This window comes from Macrobrachium nipponense, chromosome 21 (assembly GCF_015104395.2).
Source record: "Macrobrachium nipponense isolate FS-2020 chromosome 21, ASM1510439v2, whole genome shotgun sequence".
Taxonomy (NCBI): Eukaryota; Metazoa; Arthropoda; class Malacostraca; order Decapoda; family Palaemonidae; genus Macrobrachium; species Macrobrachium nipponense.
The window spans coordinates 68708326-68718179 of NC_087212.1; positions in this window are offsets into that span (position 1 = coordinate 68708326).

Below are 9854 nucleotides of genomic sequence, written 5' to 3' on the forward strand. Positions count from 1 at the left end.
TTCCTCAAAGAGGTGTGGAGTTGGAAGACGTGGGTCAACTCTCGGACGTCTTCCAACTTCCACAAGAAGTAAAAGATCATATGAAGTGGTGGATTCCTCAGCTTCAAAAGAACGAAGGCGTATCGCTTGCTCTGCAGAACCCAGACCAAGTGTTGTTGTTTACCGACGCTTCGGAGTCGGGATGGGGAGCGACGCTGGGAGCAAGGGAGGTGTCAGGCACCTGGACAAAGGAACAGGTGTCCTGGCACATCAATTGCAAGGAACTTGTGGCCATACACCTAGCCTTAAAGTTCTTCGAAGAGATAGTCAGAGATGGGGTGATACAGATAAACTCAGACAACACCACGGCTCTGGCTTACATACGCAAGCAAGGAGGCACGCACTCTTTCTCCCTCTATCAGTTGACAAGACACCTGTTAACCTGGACGGAAGAAAGAGGCATAACTCTCCTCACAAGGTTTGTTCAAGGGATCAAGAATGTGAGAGCGGACAGACTGAGCAGGAGAAACCAGGTCCTTCCCACAGAATGGACTCTTCACGAAGAAGTGTGTCGAAGTCTTTGGTCCCTGTGGGGGAGACCTCACATAGACCTGTTTGCGACGTTCCTCTCCAAAAGAATAGAGACCTTTTGCTCTCTAGTAGAAGATCCGAGAGCCTTCGCAATAGACGCGTTTCTCATGGATTGGTCGGGTGTGGACGCTTACGCCTTTCCCCCGTTCAAAATCCTGGGGAAGTGCTCAGGAAGTTCGTAGCTTCGAAGAGCACGAAGTTGATACTCATAGCCCCATTTTGGCCAGCCCAGGAATGGTTTCACGGAGGTACTGGAGTGGATAGTGGACTTCCCCAGATCGCTTCCAAAAACAGACACGATCTACTCAGACAACCCCACTTCGAGAGGTTTCATCACAACCTCCCAGGTCTCGCTCTGACTGCCTTTCGACTATCGAAAGACTTGTCAGAGCGAGAGGCTTTTCTCGCAAGGCTGCGGGCTCTATCGCTAGAGCCCGCAGAGCTTCGACGAGAAGAGTATACCAGTCGAAGTGGGAAGTCTTCAGGAGGTGGTGTAAGGGTCAGAAGCTGTCCTCCTCCAGTACCTCTATAGTGAATATTGCCGATTTCCTCCTCTTTCTGAGAGAGGAATCACACCTATCTGTCTCGACAATAAAAGGATACCGAAGCATGCTGTCTTCAGTATTCAGGAATCGAGGCCTGGACATTGCTAACGACAAAGATCTACACGATCTAATTAGATCTTTTGAGACTTCGAAAGCAGCTACTCCTAGAACACCTAGTTGGAATCTAGACGTGGTCCTGAAATTCCTTTCATCGGATAAATTCGAACCTTTACATCTGGCGTCCTTCCGCGACGTCACTAGGAAATGCTTGTTCCTGTGGCTCTCGCTACAGCCAAGAGGACGAGCGAATTACACGCTCTGGATTCCACGGTGGGGGTTCAAAGGAGATGCTGCCATCTGTTCTTTCCAGACAATGTTTCTGGCAAAGAACGAAAACCCATCAAAACCTTGGCCCAGAAGTTTTGAGGTAAAAGGCCTATCTAACCTGGTAGGCAGAGAGATAGAGAGATCTCTCTGTCCAGTGAGAGCTCTTAAATACTATTTAGAGAGGAAGAGACAGATGGAGCTTGTCAACAAGGTCTTTGGTGTGCAGTGAAGAACCCCAAACGACTCATGTCCAAGAACGCCTTGGCTTTCTTTGTGAGAAGCGTTATTACGGACGCTCACAAGAACTGCTCGGAGGAATCCTTCGGTCTTCTAAAGGTCAAGACGCATGAAGTAAGAGCAGTAGCAACGTCTTTGGCGTTCCAAAAGAATATGTCTCTGAAGAATATCATTGAGACTACATATTGGAGGTGCAATTCAGTGTTTGCATCTCATTATCTGAAGGACGTGAGAGTGACCTATGAGAAGTGCTTCTCGCTAGGTCCTTTTGTATCAGCAGATACAGTACTGGGTCTTGGAGCAAAGACTGATCCTTAATTTTGTGTTTTGTTTTATCGTACATAAACCCTCTTGTCAGATATGTGCTTGGTTTTCTATTAGCAAGCTCACTACTGTCGCACGGGAGCAGAAGTGTACATTGCTGGTAGGGGATCAAGGGTATGTATGACTAGTAGGGGAGTACAAAATTTTTTTCTTTGTATATTTTGTAATGAAAGTGTAATTATGTTTTCGAGTTTTTTGGTTTGTTTGTGATGAGTTCGGGGATAACTCCTGACAATCTTAGAACTAACATGGATGTTAGAATCAGGTGATCGGGATCGGTTTTGTGCTCCTTGAACAAGGTGTATTGTCATGTTAGTGGAATAGCACCCAATGACAAAGGCCTTTAGGCTCTGCCGAGTAAGTGGATAAGACCCCATTGGCAGACCCACAAGAACTCTTAGCCATAGATCATTATCTCGCTGAGGCTCTTGAGGCTAAGCAGACTCCAAGGCAGTAGCCGCGAAGTCTTCAGCCTAATAAGGTAGGAACCAAGGTTTATAAATACCTACAACATATGTTGTTTACCTGTCTATTTCAGTAGTTAGCTGTCTCTTACCCACCACCAATGGGTGCTAATCAGCTAAGTATATATCTGGCAGGGAAGTTGAATGTATAAAAATGATATTGTCATGTTACAATAAAGTTTTATACATACTTACCTGACAGATATATACTTAGCTATAGACTCCGTCGTCTCCGACAGAATTTCAAATTTCGCGGCACACGCTACAGGTAGGTCAGGTGATCTACCGCCCTGCCCTGGGTGGCAGGACTAGGAACCATCCCCGTTTTCTAATCAGAATTCTTCTCTTCCACCTGTCTCCTGCGGGGAGGCTGGGTGGGCTATTAATCGTATATATCTGTCAGGTAAGTATGTATAAAACTTTATTGTAACATGACAATATCATATTAATAACTTTTAAAGACTGGGAAAGGTAGATTGTATTCTAAAAATGGCACTTTTGGCAGTTTTTTAAAGTTCTTCTGTAAAGCAACTTGCAAAGATCATTCAAAAGGGGAAACAGAACTAAAAAGTAGCATAAAATCACTGTAATCGGCTTGTCATACATTAAGGATTTTTGGATTAAATTGAAATTTATATTCCTTAGAAAAGTTCATACCAGGAGCCACAATTAACTCATTTTAAGACTGTATAAATTTATATAACTGGCATCATATTACAAATACGAAGGGTGTACTCTATGTTTTTAAGAGTGCTGTGTGTAGTTTTTCTCAGCGAAATGTATAATTTTAATTATTAAATAAATTAAGACTAGTTATCTTGAAGGGCTGCCAATCAGGTGTCTTGTGGAATTATTTTTCTATATATCAGTGGCAACTCTTCAGCACTCTGTACTCTGAAAGTGTTTCTCATGAGATCATTTAAAGCTTAATTCCTTCAAGATGAAATAGATTATAAGTATAATGTACGGAAGACGTGATATTACATTGAAAATTTTTTTTATATTTATAACTTTTAAAGGTTCATCTTTATTTTAGGCTTGTTTCCCAGCGAAAAATTCGGCTACACTGTCTTGTCCGCTGGTAATTTTCATAAAAAGACTATTGTCCTTTTTTACTCAGGACTATTTTAAAAAATACTATTTTTCATACATTTATAAAAAATATTGTAAAAAATGTTTTAAAAAATAGTAATATTACCAAGAGTACTGCATTGTTGAAATTGTACTCGTTTTTAAGGGGTTCTGTTATGATTATTCTGCTTACAAAAACAAAGCCGATGAGCCACTGGAAAGGAAAACACATGCAAGTAAATCCTTAAAATGTACAAACTTCATTAAGGCAGTCTATGTACTATTATTAAATAATAACATGAATCCACAATGTGTTAATACACACATCAATATATATAACTATCATTATCCTTATCACTCTCCTTATCACTCAGAAGAGGAACCTTATTCATATGAAATAAGCACCTGGGTCATTGACTTTAAATTCAAGCTTCCAATGAAAGTGGGGTTCATTCGATAGTAGCACTAAGTAATGGGAAGCATATTAAGTTATAAGAAAACTAGATAAATTAATAACTTAATAAAGCAATAAGTAAAATACTGAAATACAGGTTGAGTTGTATTAAGGTAGTAAAGCATTGTATCTTTGCTTGAACTTATAAAGTTCCAACTGCACGACTTTCTCTGTGAAAATGTTCCACAGTCCAACAGTTTAAGGAATAAAGGACCTCTGAAACTAAGAAGTTTGACAGCGAGGCACATTCACTGCATATTGGTGCTGCTGTTCAGCGAATCTGGTTATTCTAGACAGGAAAAGAGGATCAGAGATCAGTTGTGAATGTGAAAGATCTCTGTTAAAATACAACTTTTGGAAAGGTGACAAACAAGAAACCACCCGTCAATGGCCCTAGTCATAACTGATAATATTATTAAACAGAAGCCTACCACCACAAACAACTCTATCTAAAAGGGATAAATCTCTGGCAGAAACAGACATCCACACGGAGAACATTGTTGTAGTAAAAGAATCACAAATGACCTAAAACAGGTTGCATTGATTTAATCACTGTTGTAAATGCATAAGGTCTTACAAACAATACCCAACTTTCGTGTGACTTGCTGAAACTTTCATTAGGCATTTCTCAAAAGTAAGATGTGAGTAAAAATTATATTAGAAAAGTTAAAGCTTCAAACTCATTGTGCAGAGTCCCATCCACACAAAGAGGAGGCTGGAGTTTAAAATCTGTACAAGATCTGATAATCAATGACGTTTTCGTTTGTTCAACTTCATACCTCACCTGACTACACCATTCAGTGAGGCTGATGGCAGCTTCATTTCTCATAAGTGGAGACTTTACTATGCCCACAAGTGTTGCTTCACTGAATACTGAACAGATGTTTTCCAGGCCAAATACCATATCAACTGTATACACTAACAATAACGGTGGGCCAAGAACACTACCCTGTGGATCTCCAGACACAATAGGTCTTGGTTCACCAATAATCTCATCAACAGTAACTCGCTGCTGCCTACCAGTAAGGAAATCTTGAAGTACGTAATCCTAAAACATATCCACCATTCCAAGGTTCTGAAGTTTAAAAATAAGCGCCTTATGATTTACTAAATCGAAAGCAGCATCAAAATCTATTTGAATTACTCTACACTCAAACCCTTATCAAGGTTCTCTTGTGGCATGTCAAGTCTAAAAGAGCATTGCATACACCCAAATGCTTCCTATGCCTATTGATTATATAAGCAAAACTGGGTCTGGTCAGTATCATAGTGGAGTCTCAAGAAATGTCACAACATTCTTAGCAATTACACATGCGTGATTTTTTTTTTTTTTTTTTTTTTTTTTTTTTTTTTTTTTTTTTTTTTTTTTTTTTTTTTTTTTTGTTTTTTTTTTTTTTTTTTTTTTTTTTTTTTTTTTTTTTTTTTTTTTTTTTTTTTTTTTATCGTGGGCCGACAATTCCGCTCGGGACAATGCAGCGACGGCAATTCAGCACATGACAATTCAGCGCATGACGATTCAGCACAAGGGCTATTCAGCGCAGAGAAAATTTGGCGAAATAAAGCTAAAGCATGGAAAATTAAGAAAACAATGATCAAATCAATTTTTATTTGTAAATCATTTTTGAAATTCAAAAATTGAAATATAATATTTATTGAAATAAGATCTTGAAAATTATACTAATTTATTTCTGATTTGGCGACAGTCAACAACAACAAGAAAACAAAACTAACCACTTGCAGTTAAAAATATTGGTAAGAATCTAAGATTGTTTATAGTTTCAACCATGGAACAGTTGATGGTTGTTATTTATGCTATAATTTTTACAAACATTCGCTGAGCTAAAAAAATAAATAAATAAATAAAACTCCATGGAGCGGATTTTATCAGAGAAAGGTAGTGATCACATTCTATTAAATGGATTTTGCTATCGTTTAGATAGAAAACTTCGTAATGAAAAGAAGTCTTGGCGTTGTACACAAGACACATGCAGAGGTCGAATTCATGTTAAAGGAGGTTCATGGGAATAAGTTATGACGCATACTCGTGTGGAGTTTTTGAAACTGGAGCAAGACAACGCAGAGGAAAGGATACAGAGAATCCGAGCTGGACACGACGATTCCAGAAAAAAAAAATTATCAGAGAACAGCTAAGGCAATAAAAACGCCATTTAGTAAATATGGGAATCAAGGAATCCTATTGGAATACTTACAAAATATAAGCTACCTCATGAATTGCAGAAATAAATTAGTATGAATATTTTTGTAAAAGAAAATTTTATAGTATGTCATTTCAATAAATATTTTTGTCTACTTTTTAAAATTCACTATGTTACAAATAAAAAATGAATTTGATGACCGTTTTCTTCGTTTCCATATTTTCATTTTATTTCGCAAAATGTCTTTCCATATTTTCATTTTATTTCTCAAAATGTCTTTGTGCTGAATAGTCCTTGCCCTGAAACGTCATGCGCAGAATTGTCTCTTATGCTGAATTGTCCTGCGCGGAATTGTCGGTGCTCCATTTTTTATATTCACAGAAATAAAAAGCACAATTATCATTTAATATTCCCACATGGGTATAAGTTATTCCCAAGGTATAGTGAATCAGATATCAAACTATCTTTGTGGCTTAATTTTTGTGAATATATATATGACAACATCTGTGGGAACTCGAGGCGTGGTGGAGCGTGGGGTTAGCAACCTCACCCCAAAAGAACTGGAAGGTTATCACCTCCTTGAGGCATCTTCCTGAAGGAAAAGTGGGCTAGTAAACAATGCATGCCGGACATTTCATTGCTGTCTTAGGAAATGGTGATTTGGGGCACAAATATTACGTACCTTAGGGCAGAACGAGTGTCTTGCGAAGGGTTGTGGATTCAATTGTGAAGGAAATGCACATTTACTTACAAATGAGCCTTTTCTTTTGTGGGATGCCATCAAAAGGAAACAACATTCTTGCCGTTCTGAGTGGTGATCAAATCGCCAACATGCCAGCATAGGACTTGCTGCTCCATTTCCTCTCTCGGTATTTCCTGAAGTCAGAGGGAATTAATACAGTCATGGGGTTTGTATGTGTGTGTATGTGAGTCATGTATGTCTTATACGCAAGTGGGAGGAAAGATATGTAACGCTGCTTGCAAGATTTTTGTGCAACCAATGCGGGAATACTTGGTTCAGTGGACACGTTCATTTTGTATCATGAAAACGCAATATTGTTATGTATACGTAAGTGTAACCAATTATCATTGTATTTAATATCGAATCCTATGTGACAGGCTTCGACCCTGTACTACTACCTCATGTAGTAGGATATGATTCCTATTTGTATAATTAGCTCTTTTATTTTGTATTGTATCATACTGTACGCTTATGTAGTATAGCTTCTACTGCGCATGTAAGATGTCTGTCCAATAAAGTACTACTACAGCTCGGATAAGATCGTATTCATCCGAATTTACTAACAACAAATCGTAATCGGCGAAGGCGATGGAATAAGAGAACACATACTAACAATCATCTTATCCTGTCTCACAGGTAATAGGTTATAACAAATTTAGTTATAATATATAAAACCTAAAATGGGGTGTTACAACATTGTGAATGTGGTGGAATTTTGATTAACGGCAGACAGCTCGATGTTATGTGACTTAGACTTAAATAATAGTTATTTGTAATGAACAGTAAAATAAGGCAACTGTTCATTACATTCATTTAAGTATTTAAATATTTATGTTGTGACCATCAATTGTTATATATTCTTGTTAAGTAATAGGTAATTGTTTATAATCATAATATAAAACCAAAATATCGTCAGTACCTACAAAGTAAGAGGATGTCAATCAGAATTTACGATTTTTATCATGTATTTGGCATGAGTGTCAGCAGCAGCTTATAAACCAAATAAAAAAGCACTAATGATTGACAATGACTGATTTTAAAATAATAGAAAATGGGTCTGCCCCACATGCTTCTTCAAGAAGGCATGATACTTCTACCCACAAGACCTTACCTGTGGCTGCAACCCTCAATAGTCTATTCACCGGCAGGTACAGGACGCTACTTGATCAACAGGGAAAAATTGAAGAAAGGTCTGGGTTGGCGTTAACGAAGGCATTAACCTTTTTTCGTAGTCTCTCATATTTTACCATACAATTTTCTATTATTTCTTATAATAGAAAACGTTACCAGTTTTAGAATGGTAAATGAAAATAAAATTATCTTTGCTTCAAATTTTTTCCACAGTACTTAACTCTGGTTCAAGCTGCAGTTACCTATCAAAATTGGGTATATATACACGTTGATATAATCATAAATTACTAAATAAATTGTTAAGACAGCTGAGAGCAACTTTTTTACCCACCAGAAAAATAGTCATTATAGCCTATTTGTTTCACCACAGGGAAATATCTACGGTGGGGAAACGTCTATTTGTGGCCATTACAGTGATTAAAATGGGGCTATTTGACAAGGGAACACTAGTATGTAACTAACCACACACCGTAGCATAAAAAATATCGTGAACGAATTTAAGGTAAATTATGAAATTGCAATCTTATTTCATAGACCTCAAGCAAGCCCGACGATGGGTGTCAAATTGTGGACAATGTAGGTATAACAAACCGGATTTATTTGGGGAAAAAAATAAGGAACAAAATATGTCCTACTTATTACAAGCCAGACTCCCAGAAAGCTCCAATTAGAAATAAACCATTATCTTGTTTATAGTTCCATGATCTAAGTAACACCAGATATCAGTTGGGTGTTGGCTACAATACCTGAATTTCCATGATCGTAAAAATTATCATGTACGTAAACAATCATATATTTCTTCCTGTTTACGTGACATTGGTAGTTTTGTAAAGACACCTTGAACTCGGAGATAATATCGGTTTGACAAAAGCAATTTTTAAGAAAGTTATTAGCTTAGTACATGACTATGGCGGCGTATTTTTCTATACTATATAAAAAGCTATAGTACTCAAGTGGATTCTTTTTATAATAACAGTCACGTAAAGCCGATTCAGTAGAATTTATTAAAGACTTGTCTTACCACATTGAGAATTTATATATATATATTTTAACTCTTAAAACATTGTACCGCCAAGATCATCTTTCCAGTTATAACTTTAGAGAGGTTCATCACGACGGAAGCTGTTATTCCCGTAATGATGTGCGCCATTTACTTTAATGTGTATATATATAAAAAAAAAAACACCCTTATCTCTTTAAAAGGGTTTTGGACGGATCTTAGGCAATTCAGTTCTGATTCAAATGCGCTACAGTAATTTTGCTTGAAAATGAAGGAATTTTGACTTACCACAGTAGCTCAGCCATTGGGCAAGATACCCACATCTATCATTCATTGGGTTCTCAAGATATTCAGCGTCTAATGAGGTGGTTGAAGACCACACCTTAAATATTCCCCGATGGACTAATGCCTTGTATTCAGATTAGAACTTTCAAATTGTGTGCCCATCCCCTCACCCTCTTGTTCACTTATCACCTCCAAAATGGAAATAATAGACCAAGTGAAGTCAAAGCATCAAAATGTGACCAATTTGCTTTCATTCCGTACCTTTCCTAGGTTGGCGAAATTTCCATGCTTACTCGTAATTCGTAGTGCTGAGAAAAACCGATATTACCCCCAAGGATATATACCTACTTATTTAAAACTCACAGTCTGACAGTCATTATTTCACGCATTTTAACAAATATTTCTCCCATCATAACTGGGGGAAATTACAATGAAATCATTTTAGAGTATGTTTCACAACACGTTCATTTAATAGCCTTTTGACATACCGTGTTTTAAAACAGCTTCCATAGCGATTGTTGGAGCAGATGGGGGTGGGGGCCACCTTG